Here is a 20,177-nt window from a genome sequence, read left to right as displayed (position 1 = left end):
AGCACACGCGGTCTGATCAACTGCACTCCTCAGTGGGGAATGCTGAACCAAGAGGGGAAAAGGAAGTGCTGAACAACAGAAGGGAGGAGGAGCTAGGAAGACAGATATATGTATATATAAAGACAGACAGATGGATACATGGAAATATAGGTAGATAGAAAGGTAAAGAGAGTAAAAGAGAGAGAGAGAGATAGATAGAATCGAAATACAAATGTTGGAGATTGCCAGGGAGAAAAAGCAAGACTTTTGTTTTGACATTGTTTTCAAATAATTGCAATTCCCAAGAAAGAGATGTTTTTCTTCTAGTAGCTGAGAGAGCCCTGTGTGGCCCTCCTACTCCACCCCAAGATTATGGTTAGAAAATGTGTCTTGATATTTTGGATGGGGCATTGGGCTACGGAACCCATAGAGAATGGATGAGGGCAGGGAAAGGGCCTGGAAGGAGCAGGCAGTCTCTGTTTCTGTTGCCCTTGGCCCCGAACTAGGCTTCCCTTGCTCATTTCCTTCCTCCTGCCCTTCTTCCTTGCACACCTTTCTCCCTTTCCTTCTGGAATCCTTCCCTGCCCCCTCCTTGCTACCTCCCTTCCTCTCTTCCTGGGGCAAGAGCTGCTGATTTGCAATTCAATTGGAGCCAAGTGCTTCGCTAAGCTGCTAAAACAACTGAAAGCTACCGGGTAGAGAGAAAAACATTACAAGCATTTTACCAATAATTATGAGCCGCTCTGCTCTCGGAGCCTGCCTTGTTTGCTCTGTGTGTTTGTGTGTGCGTGTGCGACTGCGTGTGTGTGTGTGTGTGTGTGTGTAAGGGGGGGAGGAGGGAGAGAGAGAGGGAGGGAGAATGTGAGGAAAGAGGAGGAAGGAAAGCCCAGAGGAAGCTGCTGGGTCCCTCCTTCACCCTGGTGTTAGGCTCTCAGCCTTTGGAGATGGCCCCTTCTCTCCTCAGAGTCTCCAGAGTTAGGTGCAGTGGGCTGAGAGAGGCTGTCTGGGCCCATGCAGAGTGGGAAGTCTGAGGCTGAAGCTCTCTCACCTGGACCTTTTCTGGAGTCCATTTGCCCAGTCCCATGATGCATCCGTATTTGGGGGCATTTTGGGGAGCGTGGATAGAAGTGGGGGTGGATGGTGTGGAAGGTCACCATGTTGGGGATGGGGGTGGGGACGAGTGGTAAAGAAAGGAAGCTAGAGTTGTCCTGTCACAGTGTGGAGTGGGGGTTGGAACTTTGTGGGGCCATGTGCTGTGCTGTCTCACCTATAGGCCTTTCTGGAGTGTTGGTTTTACTTGGTGGTTTTATGAAACACTGTCTAGGAACACTATTTTAATTTTCCAACAAATGGATGCATTATGAAGAATGCAGAATTAAGATGAAGGAAACTTTGCAATAGACAATCTGAACAACCTCTGGGGGGCTGTGCTGCCTGAGGTCATTCCTGGTAGATGGTTTGGGAATGGGTAGCCTTCCCACCTTCCCTGTTTTGCATTGAGGAGTGGAGACCCAGAGCGGAGGAGGAAGCCGGGCTCAGCTGCTCAGGCCAGGGCCTGATGATGGTGATGGCTTGGGCTAGCTGAGTCATCACTTCAGCCTGCCTGCCCCAGGCCTGAGAGGTGAGGCTACTTTGGCCATCAGCAGAGGGGACAAGCCCCAGACTCCTTGTCAGTCTGTCTGGATGGGGCCTAGACCCCCAGCCTTGGAGAAGGCCAGACCACAGATGGGGCTGCTGCAGTTTCCTTATTGGAGCTTTTTATTAAACACTTTTGGTGACTCTGGATGTTTCAATTTTTTTTTATGTTTATTTATTTTTGAGAGACAGAGACAGAGTGTGAGTGGCGGAGGGGCAGAGAGAGAGGGAGGCACAGAATCAGAAGCAGGCTTCAGGCTCTGAGCTGTCAGCACAGACCCTAACACAGGGTTCGAACCCATGATCCATGAGATCATGATCTGAGCTGAAGTCGGATGCTCAACCGACTGAGCCATCCAGGCGCCCCTACTCTGGATGTTTTAGAAAACAGCCTGATGGGGCCCTGGGGGCTATGACCTCAGTGAGTGCCTCCCTGCCATCTCCCAGGGGCAAGCCAGTGCCCACTTTATAGGGAGGTAGAGAGGATCAAAGGAGTGGAGAGGTGTCACGTGACACAGGGTAAAGGCTCCAAGAATGGTGAGCATGTTCTTGGAAACATGGATATTTCGGGATGAGGCATCCAGTGACCCCACATGGGAATGCGCTGTGACCTCTGTGCTCACCCCTCTTTGGTTGGAGAAAGGTCTCTGGTGGGGTGAGGGTGCCTGGGCCAAAGTGCATCACCAGCCAGGGGCTCACAAGTGTTTCATTTTCCCTGCCCATCTGGTCACCTGTGAACATGGCCCAGGCCTCAGTTTTATCTGTGCCTCCTCCAATTACAGAGAGATGAATGGGTTGGGGCAGAGGGTCAGGAGTCTCCCTGGCTGCTCAGAAAGAGAGACGGGACAGGGGCGGGGGTAGAGGCCTGGGAGGAGAGAAGGAATGGGGGACAGAGGGGGCACGTTGGGAAAGGGAAGGGAGGGGCAGGGCACGGAGATGGGGACCGAGCCAGAAGGAGTCAGTCATCTGTGGTCTGCATTCCCTGGGTTCCTTTTAACAGCGTTAATGTTCCAGGCTGGCGACAAGAGGGCTCCTCAATAATTAAACTGATAGAAATGAGAGGCTGGGTGAGAAACTTAGAAACCATTTACAGAGGCAAAGGGAGCGGAGGCCCCAGGCTGGCGAGCATGAGGGAGGGGCACCCAGGCAGGGACAGAAGCTGTGTCAGGTGTCTATTTCAAAGGGCACCACTGCAGCCCTGCTCTGCCAAGGCCAATAAGTGGGGCCTGCTGGGAGCTTCCACCAGAGTCTGTGATTATAGCTCCCCTTCCTCCAAGAGGTGAATTTCCTGTGCACAGTTCAGAGAGGAGCTCTGGGCTTGGGGACACTAGAGGTGATTTCCTGCCTGGCGAAAAGCTAATGGGGTGCAGTTGGGGCCAGGGGGTGAGCAACCTCCCAGCTACTGGAGCTGGAAGGGCCAACTCCCCTTCGTATAGAGGTGGAATCTGACCCCTGTTAAGTGACAGGGCGGAGCTAGAAGGCAGGTCCCCAGCTCCCAGGCCTGACTCCTTCCAGACTGCCTGTCCAAATAAACTGGGTTGGAAGTGAGACTCAGGCCTTTGTGGGGACCAGAAGCCCTGACTCTGAGTAGTCTTGGATCTGACTTGATAGCTTATATCCCTTACTTCCTGTCCCTTCATCCTCGTTTTGGCTCTCTTCCGGAGACAGGGAATACTGATAGGTATAAAGCATACCTTTTGGAAGACATCCTAAAGCCTGAGGATGTGGCCTACGTAGTGCTATGTTGGGACAGCCCAGGTTTGGGTGCCAGTTAGGCCTGGGTTTGAATCTTCGTGCCCCCAGAGTTCGCTCACCATATAGGGCATTTGCACCATAGTGTGAATAAGCCAATAAGATCTTTCCTTGAGAGCAGCCGTTGTTGGGGGGAGAAGGAACATGTTAAGTGCCTTCGGAAGGAAGCAGTTTTCAAATCCCAGACTTGTGAGAGCTAGAAGGATCCAGAAGTCATTGCACGGAGTCCCGCCCTCATTTGCAGCAGGCAAAAAAGCTGAGGCTTGAAGAAGGGGAGGCTAGCCGGTCCTTGCCATCTTGGCTAATTGTTTAGCTTGTTTGTGCCTCTGTGTATTTCCTCGCTTGTTAAATGGGGATGATAATGGTCTCCTAGGCCAGGTGAGAGAATTAGGAGTTAATGTCCAGGGAGGGCCTAGCACGGTGCCTGGCACACAGTCAGCCCACAGGAAATGTCATTGCACAGCTTGTGGCTGGACCTGAAACCAGCACGAGAGACTCCATTGATGTGGAAGAGGCTGGAGCGGGTGGGCAGTGACAGACGGTGACCTTTGAGGCCGATCCTGGAGAGGCCCCACCATCTGCTGGGCCTCTCGTGTCTTCCTGAAGACTGAGCAGCCAACTTAACTTTCAGATAACGAGCTTTGTTTCGCTGTCACAACAGTGGCATGTGGGAGGAAGAAGCTGGCCGGAGTGGAGGGAGGGCAGAAGGGGGAAGGCAGGAAAGGGGGTGGAGGGGACACTGGTGAGCAGGGGAGAGGGTGGAGGTGGGCAGGTGCCCCAGGTTCCTAAGAGAGACCGGGCCAGGGCCAGTGGTGAGGCATACTAGCCCTTCTGGGCACCCCCCCCCACCCCCCCCGCCTGGCTGTGTGATGCTCTTGACCCACGTGGGGCTGTAAGTGCTGTAACGGTTTGTGGCTTGTTTCTGGAGAAAGCTGCCTGCTTGGGGCTTGGCCTGTCTAAGCTCCTCCGCGCCTGGCCCAGGACTCCTGGGGAGACTTTGTGGCTTAGATAACGCAAGATGTTCTGTTGAGGATCTGGCTTTGTGTCTTCAAAGTGTTTTCGTTGCACAACCAGGAGGAGCTTTGGAGACAGTCCATCTATACTGCCCCCCCCCCGCCCCCGCAGCATGCCCTTCTCCCTTGAAGACCACTTCATCCTTCCAGCACCCAAGCCAAAAACCTGGCAACAGTTTTGACCACCCTTTTTCTGCAAGGAAGCCCTACAGGCTTTCCTTTCAGAATGTGTCCTCTGGGGCCTCCCACCTCTGGGGCCTCTCATCCAGACCATTGCAGAAACCTTCTCTTCTTCCCCCTGCTTCTTTTTTTTTCCCCCCTGCTTCTAAATGGGCCTACCACAGCCAGACTTCTGCTCAGTGGCCAGGGAGATCTTTCTGAAAGCTGAATTAAATCTACTCACCTCTGTTAAACCTTTTATTGCTTTTATTTTTTTTTTAATTTTTTTTTCCAACGTTTATTTATTTTTGGGACAGAGAGAGACAGAGCATGAACGGGGGAGGGGCAGAGAGAGAGGGAGACACAGAATCGGAAACAGGCTCCAGGCTCTGAGCCATCAGCCCAGAGCCCGACGCGGGGCTCGAACTCACGGACCGCGAGATCGTGACCTGGCTGAAGTCGGACGCTTAACCGACTGCGCCACCCAGGCGCCCCACCTTTTATTGCTTTTAGATTAAAATGCAAACTTCCAAACCCTTGCCTGTCTCAGAAGCTCTGTGCTACTTGGCGCCCAACCACGTCTGTTGTCTCTCCTGGGTGCAATCCACACAGTCACTCTATTTTCCTTATGGTCCGTCATGACACTGTGCTATTTTCCCCACCACAGGGCCTTTGCACCTGCGTTCCCCTCTGTATGGAATGTTCTCTCCTGACTCGATGAGGCTAGATCCTTCTCATTCAACCTTAAGCTTAAATGGACTCCCTCCCCTCTGCCTCTCCCCCCGCCCCAGTTATTCTATCTTGTTTCCTCATCTTTCCCTTTATGGCACTCATCACAGTTTGTACTCATGCCCGTATTTGCTTGTTTTCCCTTTTGCCGCTGGCTTCCCCCTCTAGACTAGGGGTTAGCAAACTATGGCCCATGAGCCAAATCTGGCCCACCACTTGTTTTTGTATGACCCATGAACTAAGAATGGTCTTGGTATTTAAGTGGTTGAAGAAAAAGAATCAAAAGAATAATATATCACAACACAGGAAGATCACATGAAATTCAAATTTCAGCGCCCAGCGATGAAGTTTTGTGGGTATACATAAGACCTACATTTGTGTATTGTCTAGGGCTATTTTTAAAATTTTTATTTATTTATTTTTTTATTTTTTGAGGGGGGCTGCGGTGCAAGTGAGCAAGGGGCAGAGAGAGAGACAAATCCCATGAGGGGCAGAGAGAGAGAGAAGTGGGGCTCATCTGAAGTGGGGCTCGAATTCACAAACTGTTGAGATCATGACCTGAGCTGAAATCAGATGCTTAACTGACTGAGCCACCCAGGTGCCCTACAGGGCTACTTTTTTTAAAAAAAGATTTTATTTTTTTTAATGTTTATTTCTTTTGGAGACAGAGAGACAGAGTGTGAGCTGGGGAAGGGGCAGAGAGAGGGAGACACAGAATCCGAAACAGGCTCCAGGCTCCGAGCTGTGAGCACAGAGCCCGACGTGGAGCTCGAACTCACGAACCGCGAGATCGTGACCTGAGCCGAAGTCGGATGCTTAACCGACTGAGCCGGCCAGGGGCCCCAAAAAGATTTTATTTTTTAAGTAATCTCTGTATCCAACATGGGGCTCGAACTCACAACACTGAGATCAAGAGTTGCACACTCTACCGACCCAGCCAGCCAGGTATAGGGCTACTCTTGAACTACCGCCTGGGGACTGAGCAGATGAGACCAGTTGACCCTCAGCAGCACCCGTAGGACCCCCGGCTGGTGCCAGGCCCGCAGTAGGCTCTCAGGAGTCTTGGCTGAATGGTGTCATGGAGAGTGAAGCGTCTGCTCCCCCATGTCCCCCCAAACTCTGTGATACCAGCAGGGATGCCATGGTCTGCACCACCCCGCAGACGCCCCTGGCCGTGGGGATGAGTGCAGCCCGGCCCATCGAGCCATTGGGTCAAACCAGTGCCAACCAGTGCCCATCACTCTGGTGAATCCAGGGCCACTTGGATCTGTTTCCACCCTCCCAAACACCTCCAGCGCCTCCCTGACTTACGGAATTGGAATTCCCTTCACCTACACCTTTTTCCCTGTTCGAGGGTAACCCCATGCACCATTTTAGGCTGTTATTAGAGATTTGTCCCAACAAAGCTTCCTCAATAGATATTTGGGGGTGAATGAGGGACCCTTCAGAAGAGGTGTCTGAGGTGGAATTATCACAGCGTTTGCACGACACATATCCTGTGCCAGGGTCTGTCTTAACCCTCACGGCAGCCCGCGGTGGGCAGTTGTTATCCCCCTTGTACAAGTGGGCAACTGAGGCACAGAGAAGCCAAGCAACTTGACCAAGGTCCCACAGCTAGCGTGGTGGAGCCAGCATGCAAACTGTGCGGCCCCGAATCTACCCATTTTGCCACTCTGCTCTCCTAACTCTTGGCCATCCGATAGACTCGGGTTTGGGACCTGGCCTACTACTGCGTGGCTTTTCTGAGACTCAGTTGATCGTCTGCAGCGCGGACACGATGGCACTCACCTGGCAGAGGTGATAATGTGGGCAAAACCCTTCGTAGGCGCTTTGGGGACACGGGTGTTACCGGAACAGTTTTGATATTGGTAGAATAGTTTTGATAGCGTTGGTGAGGGGCTAGGCGGCCGAAGGGGTGGGGAAGGAGGGGAAGAGGTGGGGGAAGTAGGTCTTGCTGAGGGTGACTCTCAGGGGCTGTTCTCAGGTGAGAAGTGCATAGCCCATGCTTTTACAGCGTCCCTCTTTCCCCCAAGCACCAGGTGTCCCTCTGTGGTGAGAGCCTGGGAAGGGGGACGTCAGGACGTCAGGGTCAGGCTGGAGCCTGCAGAGAGAGGGGAGGGAGGTGCGGTGGGGGGGGGGAATGTGGCACTGGGCTCAGAGCCCCCCACTGACCACTCCACTGGCTGTTCTCTCTGCCCTCTGTGCTCTGTCCCAACCACCTGGTTACTGTCCACAGTGGAGCGGTGCCCCCACCCCCAATATAGTCAGATACCGGGGATGCAAGGCGGGGGGGAAGGATGGGTGGGTAGGGCTGCAGGGGGAGACGTTGCGTTGCCTCGGTGGTTCTCAAGCCTGGTACCTCATCACAGGCACCTGGGGAGTTTACTAGAGCATCGGATTCCTCAAGCTCCAGCAGGCGGATGAGGCCTGGGGGCCGGGCCTGTGGTTGGACACCTGCCAGGAGGCTTGGTTGGCCACCAGACCGTGTGGTCTGAGTCGGCCTAGTATTCCCATCCCACCAGGCTCTCCAGGGAGGACCCTGCCCCCGCTGCAGCCCTCTCGAGCCAGCTGCCTCGCAGGTGCACCCTGGGGTTGCAGACCCAGCTCTGAATACAGGAGGTTTGGGGCTGGAAGCCTGGGTTCAGCTCTGGTGACTGGATTGGCAAACAGGCTCATGATTGTGAAATTTCAAGGAGGCAGAGGGGCCTCTGGGGCCGCTTCCCAGAAATGCCCTGGAGGGAGGCCTGGTGCGCTCCTGGAGTCCAGGTAGGAGATGACAGGGCCCCGGGGCAAGAATTCATTCACTCATTCCACTCACGGACTCCATATCGAACATCTTCTCTGTGCCTAGCACTGCTAGAGAAGTGTTCTCCATCTGGCTGCACCTTGGAATCACCCAGGGAGTTTAAAAAAATCCTAGTACCCAAGCCCCACCCCAGGAATTCAGATTCATTGGTCTGAGATGGGGCTTGGGTTCCCCAGGTGATACCCATGTGCCGCCCAGGTGGAGAACCACCGCTCTAAGCAACTTTGTAAAGCAGGAAACAAAACGGAGTAAGGCCTTGTCCCGGTGGGCTTCTATGTTAGGGGGGGAAAGCAGGCAGGGAACAGGTAAAATGTATAATACCTAATGGGGGGGGGCAGTTCCCTGCAGAACAAAGCTGAGGCATGGCGGAGGGGTGCCAGTGTAGACAGGATGGTTGGGGATGGCTTCACTGAAGAGGGATTATTTCTGCATAAGCTCAAATAGAGCAAAGGGACTTGCCCATTGGATATCTGGAGAGTGTTCTAGGTAGAGAGAACAGCAAGTACAAAGGCCCTGGGGCAGGGCTTTGCTTGATTGTTGACCTCGGGACTCAAGAGGGAGGACCAAGACAGCTCTGGGGATGGGAGAGGGGGACCAAGGGAGTGCCCAAACCTACATCTGGACCCTTATTGCTGCCAAGGGTGTTGAGGGGGGGAGGGGTCAGCAGGAGTCTGGGGACCTTGGGCAGTCACTGGGCCTCTCAGGACCTCAGTTTCCTCACCTGTTAAATATGCAAATGGTCCCTGAACAGTCCTTGTGAAACCACAGAGGTGATGGGTGGGTGGGGGAGGAGATATAAGGGTGGAGGCTCACTCTTTCCCTCCGCTCCCACTCTGCTGGCCTCCTCCCACCCCTGGCCCCTTGTCCCTCTTCCACCCCGTCTCCCTGGCCTGAGGAAGGAGAGCTCGAGATAGGAGCGAGGCAGGGCCAGCCAGATGGGGAGCCCCAAGAGGCAGTAGCATGCGATGGTTAAGGCATGGGCTCCGGGGCCAGATGGCCTGTGCTCAAACCCCTGCTCTGCCGTTTATCACCTGGGAGTACCTCTCTGTGCCTCAGTTTCCTTGTCTGTAAAATGCTCCCCACCTCACAGGGCACGGTAAAGATTAAGTGAATACACGGAAAGTGCTCAGACCAGCACCTGGCACGTAGACTGGGGACATCGGCCGAGTGCCTGGTTGCGGCGGGCAGCCCAGAGCGCTCACTGGCTTTGGAGGCAGCCGCATGGTAGGTGGCTCGGATCTTGGCCCCAGATCCCTCACCCTGTCTGGACCTTGCTCATCTCATCTGTGAAATGGGTAGAATCACGTGTACCTCTCAGGGTAAGGATGTAGGATAATGTAGTGAGGAGCTGGTGGTGTGGGTGCACCGTAGGGCTCGGTAATGTTAGTCCTCATCGCGTGCAGGCAGAGCATTGAAGGGGGGTTCAAGGGGGGAGGGGGAGTGATCTGAGCCATGCAGGCTGGGGAGCTGGACAATGTGGAGGGGCAGATCGCTGGCTTTTGGCAGAGGGATGATGGGTGAGTGTAGCTGAGTTCCCCCCAGTGTGTTGGTCCTGGGGCTCTCCAGGCACTCACTGTGAGGTGTGGGGGATGCTGGGTGATCTCTGGCTCTCCACTTAGGGGAGGGCTGTGGGTCCCCTTACCACTGAAGCCTCCCATAGCTCAGGGACCTGTGTTCTGGGTCTGGCTCTGCTGACAACGCGCTGTGACCTTGGCTGTTCTGTAAAATGAGGGCATCGGATCAGGTGGGCCAAGCCCACTCCTCTACCTGGTGGCCTCTCCTGGAGAAGGAGCACTGAGCCTACTCCCCAGCGGTCAGGTTACCGCGGTATTGCCATGGCCCCAGTGGCCTTTCTCGTGGCCTCTCCGGTGTAGTCCAGCCTGCCTCGACCCTGCATATTCTGAGTGTGTGCTGTGCTTTCCAAAACCCGCCTCGGGGATTTTCCTGGCCGTGTGCTCCTCCTGGAACTTCCCTCCTGATGCCCGACTGGCAGAGTCAGACTCCTTCTTCAAACCCTGACTCAAACTCCAAGACTCTCCTGACCCGTGAAGGGCTGAGCTGTTCCTGGGGTACGTGGGGTCCTTTGTGTGGCTGTTGTGGGCCTCCCTGACGTCCATGGGCTTGTGGAGGGCAGGACTGGGCCTCCCTGGGACCCAGGGACCTGGGCCTGGGTCTTCCCCTTGCCCTCAGTGCCCCTGGCCCTGTCTGTCAGCCTTGGGAAAACCGAGCAACCCCGCAACCCCCCTCCCCCACCCCAAAGCAACCCCAGCGGCGTGGGAGCTGTGCCTGGGGCAGGGGTGTGGCCCATGCCTCCGCCTGTCTCTGTCAGAGGGTTAAGCTCATAGTACCTCCCCCTGCCTAGTCCTAAATGAGCTGTGTGCTTTTCCACTTCCTCCCAGTTTATTAAACTTGCATTTTTATGACCCAGACATGTTGGAAATGAAAAGGCGGCACATTCTGCTTTATATTCCAATTGACCTTTACGCTTGCCACTTACTTGGGGGCCCCGGGCTGGGGTGAGGTGAGGAGATGCATGCCCCCGCCTCCAGGCTCTGGGCTGCCGTGGAGAATTGTATCCTGGAGCCACGTTTTGGGGGGCAGGGAAGCGGGGGAATCAGAGCCCCCCTTGGTCCCCAGCCCCTGCCTCCTTCTTTGGGACTCTGTGGATTTCTCTGCTTCCCTCTTCTGTTCTCCCCCCATCTCTCTCCTTCCTGCCTTTTATACCCTCTCTGGCTCTGCCTGGGCCTCTCTCTGGGTCATGTGGGGTGGCCTTATCCATGGTTAAGGCCAAGAGGTAGGAGTGGCCCACAAGCTCACCTGTTTCTGGACAGGTGTGCCCCGCCTCGTGGCCACTCTGGCCACCTGCCCGCTTCACACCTTGATTAGGGCCGTTGGTACCCTAATGTGCTGAGCACTTTCTGGTGGGCACCCAACCCCTCCAGGTCCCCTTTCCGTTCTCAGATGGTCCTCTCCACCCCAACATAGCTCCCTTGATTGAAGATGTGGCCTGGCTGTGGGCAGATGCTGCTCGGGGCTGTTTTCCTCGCCTGTGGGATGACCGTGAGCGGGCTCTGCACGTGTCCCCGGGGGGTGGAGAGACAGGGTTGGTCTCAGGGGTGTGAAGCTGTTTCAAAAGGGGCCAATCCTGGCCCTGCCACTCCTGCCTGTGTGATCCTTGGGCGGGTCACATGACCTCTGAGCCCAGTTTCCAGATCTATAAGATGGGTAGGATGGTTGTATTAAACGGGACAATGAAAAGTGGCACATGACCCAGTTCGAGGAACAGTAGCTGTTGTAACGCGTGCTCATGTGAGGGGGGGCTGGATTCTTCTCCCTGTTCCTTTCTTTCTTCGTTCCTTCATTCCTGGACCTGAGTCCTCCCCAGGCTTCTGTTTTCCCTGGGGCCACCGAGAAGTGCCCTGGGATGACCCAGGAGGCATGAGGCACAGGTACCACGAAGATGGACCGGCCTGGCTGCCGGCTCTCTAGCCATCCCCGGGGGCCTAGGGGAATTTAAAACTCATTAGGGCTGAAATATGCTGGAGGGAGAGAGGGAGGGAGCCCGCTGAGCACCACCCCATGCGGGGCGGGAGCATAGGGGGGCCCTAAGGGTCCTTGGGTGTCTGGGCATCTCTGGCCGGGGCTGAGGAGCAGTGAGGCGACACTTAGCTCATTCTCCAGCCCCTGGGGCTGTGGTTCAGTGGGAGGTCCTGCAGGGTGTGTGGGGGGGGGGCGGTATTTGTGTTCAGGGCTGCTGCCTCCCTGTCTCCCTCCAAGTTCAGGCCCTGATTGCTGTCAGGGAGTCCAGTGTGGCCCCCTCGTCAGAGCAGCAGGAAGAGGGCAAAGCTGGACCCTTAGGAACGAATTTGGGTGGCAACCCCCCTCCCCCACCAGGGAGGACATTTGAGGCTTAGGACTGGGGGGCCGGGTGTGTGAGGGGTGTGGCTTCCGGGACCAGGTCTGTTCTGAGGGGGGATGGGGATATGGGGTGCACACAGCTTTCACAAAGGAGCCTTTTATCAAAGATGAGTGGTATCTTCCAGGTGGGCTTGACGAAAAAGGTCTCTCTCTCTCACTCTCACAAGGCATCATGTATTCTATTACCCTCCAAACTTCAAGCACATGGAGAATTATGGAGACAAATAAACTGTCCTAGACTCATCACGTGGCTTGATCAAATATTGATATTTTGCCCTACTGGTATCAATGTTTGTTTTCATGCTAAGGAAGAAAACATTGCAAATGTCATCAGAGGGCCCGTGTGAGGGTCCTTGTGCTCCCCCCCTTCCTCCTCAGAGGCCGCCACCGCCCTGTCCTGTGCGGATTGTTTTTAGTTCTTTTAATGACTGTGCACTTAAAAATAGTTTTGTGTGTTTTATTCATTTTTGAGAGCGAGAGAGACAGAGCATGAGTAGGGGAGGGGCAGAGAGAGAGGGAGACACAGACTCTGAAGCGGGCTCCAGGCTCCGAGCTGTCAGCACAGAGCCCGACGCGGGGCTCGAACTCACGGAGTGTGAGATCATGACCTGAGCTGAAGTCGGACGCTTAACCGACCGAGCCACCCAGGTGCCTCTAGTTTTGTGTGTTTTAAGCTTGATAAAAAAATTGGATCATGTTGGGTGTCCTGGGGCTGGCTGCGTTTGCTCAGCTTGTCCCGTTCCTTTTCTTGGCCGTGTGGTTCCTCACTGGAACAGCGCCCTGTGCATTTACTCGTTCATTTCTTGGGGTCACCTGGGCAAGTCCCCTGATGATCTTCCTGGCTCGTCCCAGGGGTGCTGCCCGACCATCCTTGCCCGTGTCTCTTTGTGTTCTTGGGAGAGTTTTCTTGTGGGTCACACTCGGGAGCGGAATTGCAGACTCGTGGAGAATACACCTCCTGAACTTCTCCAGAGGCTGCCATGTTGCTCTCTACCTTTGATGCAGGGTGCTGGTTTCCAAACCTGTCTCCCCATTGGAACCCCCTGGGGCTTGTTAAAACACAAGTTTTCACCAGATGCCTGGGCCTACGTGGCCCTGCGACGGGGACTCTCTGCGTGCGAAGTCTTGTTTCATAAGCTCCTGGGGGCTTCATGGACCTACATTTGGAGGTGCCTTGCCTGGATCTGCCAGTCACTTGCTGTGCAACTTTGAGCAAGTTGCTGGATCTCTCTGAGCCTGAGTGTCCTCCTCTATAAAATGGGGGTGATGATAATGGTGAGGACTCAGTCAGGGTTGGCCCTTGCCTCCTCTGGGGGTTGGCTTGGTGCTTTTGAGGTCTGTGATGTACCCAGGGTTGCCACGGCCTGACCGGGCTCTTGTGTCATCCAGAGGAGCAATGTACCTCCTTGACTCTGTCTGTGAAGTCGGTTTTGGGTTCGTTGTGTTGGTCAACAAGCATGATGGACGACTGCCCCGTGCAGGCCATGCCATGTTTTAGAGACCTGGAGTATGGGCCAAGGACGCTGATGTCAGAAGTCAACGGTCAGTAATTCCATGACAGTGAGATGAGGGCTTTCACGGAGGTGGACGAGGCCCGGTTGGGGGGTGGGGTGTCAGGGAAGGCTTCCTGTAGGAGGACAACTAGCTGAGATTCAACAGTGAGCATACAGCGAGGTAGGTGGAGGGCTGTGCTGGCCAGTGGGGGAGGGCATTCCAGGTGGAGGGACCCAGGAGGCCAAAGGCCTGGTGGTGAGAGAGGAGAGGGAGAGTGGGAGCGAGCCTGGTGCTTGCGTGGGGGTTGGCCGTCTCGCTTCAGGACTGCTGAGGCTCCCGGTGACACAGGCATCTACCTCCTGGCAGTGGTTGCCTCTGACTGAGGCCTCAGATTGCAGCTGGAAGGGGGTTTATGGGAAGCCTGAAGTGTGAGGAAATGTTAAGTGCCTTATAAGTACTTTGATTATTTTAAATTGCTTAAGTGGTTTCTAAGATGGTCCTAAGTATCCCGGGGACACAGACACAAAATCAATTAGGAAAGTACAACAAACCTAATGAGGGGAGAGTAGCCCCCTCCCCCACGCCCACCTCAGCCTGGCTCTGGCCCTGGCCCGTCAGCCCGCACCAGGACCCCTTCTTTCACCTCCAGCATCGGGCTGGGGAGCCCCCAGCCTCTGCGCTGGGCCCTCCTGGCCTTGAGTCCTGCCTTCTCGCTCAAGTGTTTTGCGGGGTGGAGGGAGAGGAAGGGGTGTCTGGAGGGGTAGGGACGGGAGGCAGAGAGAGGGGTTGTATGTGGAAGTGCCTGAGAGGGTCTCCTTTAAAGATGCTTCTCTCTTCTGAATGTGCCTTTTATCCAGGGGCCCTGGAGCCCCCTAGGCCTACAGTATTACCGTTAATATTATTATCACCATCATTGCTATTTACAGCATTATTTTTTAAGCGCGTAATACATTCCCATGGGCTTTCAAACATACCAAAGGACATACCCCAGCCCTACCGTGGAGGCAGCCGCTGCTCCCCGTGTGACCTTCCAAAGAGGGCTGTGGTCTGGACTCGGGGCTGTGGCATTGCAAACTCCGGGGGCGCCATTCACCATTGAATGTTCGCTGAATCTGGGGTGCGGGGTGGGGGGTGGGGATGTGTGCACGCATACGTTCTCCTCCACTGTTTTCACACGCCGCAGCACCTGCCTGGTGGCCGTGGGGATTGCTCATCAGCCAGGAAGGACCTTGGCCTTTGTACGGCCACAGAGTACGCCCTGCTCCCAGTCTCCTCGTGGCAGACACCAGGTGCTTCCCAACCTCGTGTGTTTGATAACACGCCTTGTGCGACTGACTTCGTGCCTCGGCCACGTTGCGTGTCTCTGTCGGGAGAATTCCTACAGAGCGCCGGGTCACAGGACCAGTGTATTCGTAATCTCTTGCCCTCCTGCCGGCCAGGGGTGGGGGCCGCACTTCCTGTGGCTGCGTCTCCACCTCTGCTGTCAGCCGGGCGGGGCGAGAGGAGGCCCTGTGGCTGATGCTGACCCGGGCCCTGTGCCGCCAGCCGCGTGCAGCAGATCGTGGGGAGCAGGGACCCCGGTCCTTGACGCAAGAGCTGCCCAGAAGAGTGAGTGGGCCCCGCTTCACTGTGAGTCTGTGTGGGGGTGGAGGCAGGGGCAGGGGCAGCTCCAGGCCTCTGCGGGGGTCTAGCGGGAGCCGGAGGCCCTGGGCTCCTGGGTCTCCATCCCACACATGCTCTGAGAAGGTGCTGAGAACCGGCAGGGTGGATGACCATCGCTGGCCTGGCTCGGTTGTCTGCCCGCCCTTCCCTCCGCCCCCGCGTCATTCAGGTGTGATTGCTCCTAGCAGAACTGCTTCTGTGCCCACGTTCTGCTGTCTTTGGGCCCCATGGCTGCCTTGTGTGTCCATTTAACAGATGCAGCTCTGAGGGGCGGTGACTCCTTGGGTCCTGCAGCGGCTCGGGGGTGGAGTTTGGCTGGTCCCTTGCCTCCCTGGCTCCTCAAGGAGTGCTTCTGTCCCAGGTCCGCAGGTAAGGCTCATCCGTCCGTCCACATCTCGGTTTAAACACTTCTCGCTGCCCGCTGCCGGGAGGGCCCCCCCTTCTGTTCTAACCAGCCTTGGGCCCTTGGCAAAATCACTTAGACTGGCCTCTCCATCTTCCCATCCGCACAATGCATCCAGATCCAATTTTACTGAATACTTTCTGAGGGTAGTGAGGCAGGAGATTCCCCACTTCTTCCCGGAGGGCCTCAAAACTCTTCTTTTGGGGGACTTGAAACTGTTCTTGTTTTCCATGTGATTTTCCATGCAGTACCTCCTCGGAAGCACCAAGGAATCCGCTGCCTCCTTCCTCCTACCCCAAGGTACACAGTGAGATGAGCAAAGAGCCTTGTCACCTGGAGCACATTGTACATATTTATTATATTAATTTTGCATAATTCACCGAACTCTCTTTGAAAGAGATGTGGCTTCCCTTATTGAAAACTCTCTTTCCCATTCCGCACGTCCAGCTTCAAATGTCCTCCTCCCCTGAGACCTTTCCCGCCCAAACCAGTCCCCGCCTGGACCAACTCCCTTAGTCAATGCTGGCCCCTGAGCTTTCATTCCCTCTGGTCTCTCCACCGAGAGACCCTGAGGTTAGGGACGATGTCACCCGTTTCTTTTGTGGGTCCCCACAGAATCTGGAGGGATGAGTCAAAAAATATTTTTAACAGAAAGCTGTCAATGTGAAGAACAAAAATCTCTGTTCCTCAAAGGAATCAGGCACAGAGCCTCCTGGAAGTTCGGCAGCTGGTACTTGATTTGACAATGAACTTTCCCAGGTTCATTTCCCAATGACCTTTCATGAGAGGTCCGATGAGTGGGTTTTGCTACAATCTGTACAGTGGTCTTTGGTAACGTTTTGAAGGAAGAAGTGGAGTTTTCCTTAGCTTTTGTTTGGTTTCCAGTTTAATTAAAAATACGTATGTTTTATGTACAGTTTGCGAGTCAGCGTAGGAGTATGGCCCATGATTTTGGGGACTTTCAGACACCTGCTGTAGGCAGCTTCTGAGCATTTCTTGGAAACCGTGGTACGGCCTTAGGGCCCGGTGATAAATGGGAATAGGGGAAGCAGGGGTCACTCACAACCATCGGCAGGTGACGATCTTTCACAGTTGCTTCTTGGTCATTCCACACGACGGCCCTACAAAGTGGTCAGGACAGATGCCCTGACTTTACATGAGGAGATTGAGACCCAGAGAAGTTACTGTGTGGGAGGCCACCTAGCTAGTCAGAATCAGAGCTGGGCTTGGAACAGGGGTCCCAGACTTCCAGCCCAGTGCTTGCCCTCTACACTCACCTGGATGTCACAGGCAGATCCTTTGAGGCCACCAGCTCTTAGTGTGAATCCATGGGTGGTGGTGAAGGTGACTTGCAGGCTGGAAGCATGTCGGTCTTTCCTCTGCCCCACAGAGCGCGGGAGAGTCAGCCTTGGGCCCCTATGTGTGAGTGTGGCTTATGCCCCCACACTCCTTCCTGCTGGTGTTGTTATAAAAGCCAACATGTTCATTGCAGATCTGGAAGAAAACAGAAGAGCATAAAGAAGCAAATGAAAATTGCCCACTCATCCCGCCATCCAGAGTGACAAACCTGAAACGTTTGTGTATTTCCTGCTAGCCTTTCCTGTGTATAATTTATGACGTTGCGACCGTAACATCTATGTGGTTCTGTAGCCAGCTTTTGCCCACCAGGCTGCGGTTGGGAGCATTTTCCACCATCCTTAAATAGTCTCTGAAACATGGTGGGTGATGGCTACGCAACCCCCCATCAGGGGGCCCTATCATCTTTTATGTGTCACATCTCTCTGGTGGCTGGTGGGGCGTGGGGTTTCTGGGCTGCTTCCTCACCGTGTCTGGGCATTTGCAGTGGACTCTCCCTCCGTGGGGGGATGTGACCGTGAAGGCTTGGGTGCTGGGTAGGTGGGAAGCAGGAAGTGGGAGGGTCCTGCCTAATTGGACCGGTAATCCTGGGAGAGACAGGTGCTCAGGTGAGCTCCCTGAGAGGGCGGACGGGAAGGTGGACATAGCAGGTGGAGTGTGGGAGGCAGAGCCAGGTGTCCTCAGTGATGCTGTGGGCGTGGGACACGGGGGCCTGGAGAGACACGCTCAGCTGAACTACCGGTGTGGGGCTGAGAGATTGTGGTTTCACTTTATTCCTGCCCTGGGTGAAAGCCCCTCCCCCCCCCCCCCCCCCCCCCCCGGTGCTCCAGAAATTAAACTCAGGGATTCCAATCCAGGGCGGTGGCTGAAGGGGAGGTGGTGGGCAGGGGGCCAGGCTTGGCAGGGAGGGGAAATGACCTCATCTATACCATTTGCTGTGGACAGGTGGGACGCATGGCAGGGGGTGCCTGGAGAAGGAGTTAGCAGCCCCTGGGTTCCCAGGGTGGCATTGTCTCTACAGGCCATCCGGCCTACCTGCACCCAAGATCCCATCTGCTGGTTTCTCTTTCTGGTCTTTCCTTTGTCCACCTTTTCTTCCCTCTACATTAAAAAGAATGGAAGTATAACTTATATGTAGTAACGTGCACACATTTCAGATGTACTACTTGATGAGCATTTATAAATGTGTATATGTGTATGAACATCAAGCCAGAGAACATTTGCAGTACCCTAGAACGTTCCCTTGAGCCTCTCTTAGTCAATATCCTTGCTTCCCCAAGGCTAATCACTAGCCCAACTTCTAACAGCATGGATTATTTGCATCTGGCTTTGAGCTTGTATAAACAGAATCATACAGTAAGCCTTTCGTGGCTGGCATCTTTCACGTGATCTGGGAGATTCATCCATGTGCTTGACTATATTCCTGTTTTTCATTGCTCTGTACTATTCCGTCGTGTGCTTAGTTCGTAATTTACGTATCTCCACTCTGCTTCCGTTGGACGTCTGGGCTGAATCTGGTGACTGGCTATTATGAATAAAGCTACTCTGAATATTTGTATACATGTCTTTGAGTGGACACAGGCACCCATTTTGCATATATGTGAACACACATACCACATACACGCGCGCGTGCACACACACACAAGTTGCTGGCTCATCGGCTACGTGAATGATTAGCTTAATGAGGCATCCTCCAAACATTTCCCCAAAAGGGTTATGCCTTCTTGCCTCCTTTTTTTGCTTTGGAAATTCCACCTGGGCTTCTAGGCCCGTCTCAAATGCTACCTTGCCCGTCATCTTGATGGATAACAACACCCATCATTCAGGTGTCAGCTCTACAAGGCAGGATTGTGTCTCGCTTCTTTACTGCTCTGCCTCCTGGCCAGGAACATAGTGGGTGCTTAATAACACCCATGGTTAGGGGCGCCTGGGTGGCGCAGTCGGTTAAGCGTCCGACTTCAGCCAGGTCACGATCTCGCGGTCCGTGAGTTCGAGCCCCGCGTCAGGCTCTGGGCTGACGGCTCAGAGCCTGGAGCCCGTTTCACATTCTGTGTCTCCCTCTCTCTCTGCCCCTCCCCCGTTCATGCTCTGTCTCTCTCTGTCCCAAAAATAAATAAACGTTGAAAAAAAAATTAAAAAAAAATAACACCCGTGGTTGAATTTATGTGCCTGGCACTGTGTCAGAGCCTCACATAGATTGTCTAAGGTAAGTGACCAGCCGGGAAATTCTACAGGTGAGGAGACAGGCTTGTCCAGGAAGCAGCAGAGGCCCGCAGCACCGCCTTTCCCTGAAGCCTGCGCTCATTCCACAGTTCCTGGCGGCATGTGTTTGCAATTTCTTGCTCTTTTTCAGCTCGCCCACTTTGATTTCACTCGGCCTCATATTCTAGTCCGGGGGTTGTTGAAGTAAATCTCGTGGGTGACCTAGTTAGCTTGTGACCCAGCCAGCTCTTGGAGGATCCGCCAGTTCTGTCTTCATCCTGAGTCTGTGCCCCAGAAGCAGGGAATTTCAGGCTGGGGTATGGGTGGTAAGGCTGCAGAAACCCACTCAAATGAAATCAAAGCCCTCTCTTAGTAGGGCCAACATTCGTATTTCGTTTTTACCTTTTCAAAGCCCCTCTTCATTGATTGTGACACTCCCTGGAGATCACAGCCTGGGCATCATCATTTGCATTTTCTGACTGAGAAGAACAGAGCCCAGGGAGGTGGTGTGATGTGCCCAGAGTTTACCGTGTTGCTTGGAGAAGAGCCGGGGGGGGGCCTTGAACTCTTGCCTTCCGGCCATGTGCTGTAAAGTGTGGCAGGGTGTGCTGGGAGCTGATAGAGAATCGGAGTTCAGCTCAAAACCCAGCCAGGCTTGTCCCAGGGCTGCTTTGGGAAACCAGAAAGGCTCTTTTAGGTCATCGATTTACTAAATGGTTTTTTTTTTTTTTTATTTTTTATTTTTTTTTCAACGTTTATTCATTTTTGGGAGAGAGACAGAGCATGAACGGGGGAGGGGCAGAGAGAGAGGGAGACACAGAATCGGAAACAGGCTCCAGGCTCTGAGCCATCAGCCCAGAGCCCGACGCGGGGCTCGAACTCACGGACCGCGAGATCGTGACCTGGCTGAAGTCGGACGCTTAACCGACTGCGCCACCCAGGCGCCCCATTAAATGGTTTTTTAGAGCCCTGGAAGTTTTGCCAAGTGTCTCAGGGGCAGCTCCGGGTTAAAGGTCACAGCGGAGGCTTGGAGGAGGGGGCACTGTCCGTGGTGCTGAAACAGGACTTG

The 20,177-nt window shown here is 54.4% G+C and overlaps 1 protein-coding gene across 2 annotated transcripts in view; it reads left to right on the top strand.

Annotated features, from left to right (window-relative positions):
• GRM4 (glutamate metabotropic receptor 4) overlaps window positions 1-20,177 on the top strand; it is a 104,029-nt gene that overhangs the window by 791 nt on the left and 83,061 nt on the right. The window lies entirely within an intron of this gene.

This window comes from Lynx canadensis, chromosome B2 (assembly GCF_007474595.2).
Source record: "Lynx canadensis isolate LIC74 chromosome B2, mLynCan4.pri.v2, whole genome shotgun sequence".
In the NCBI taxonomy this organism is placed as follows: domain Eukaryota; kingdom Metazoa; phylum Chordata; class Mammalia; order Carnivora; family Felidae; genus Lynx; species Lynx canadensis.
This window is presented reverse-complemented; position numbering and strand designations above follow the sequence as displayed.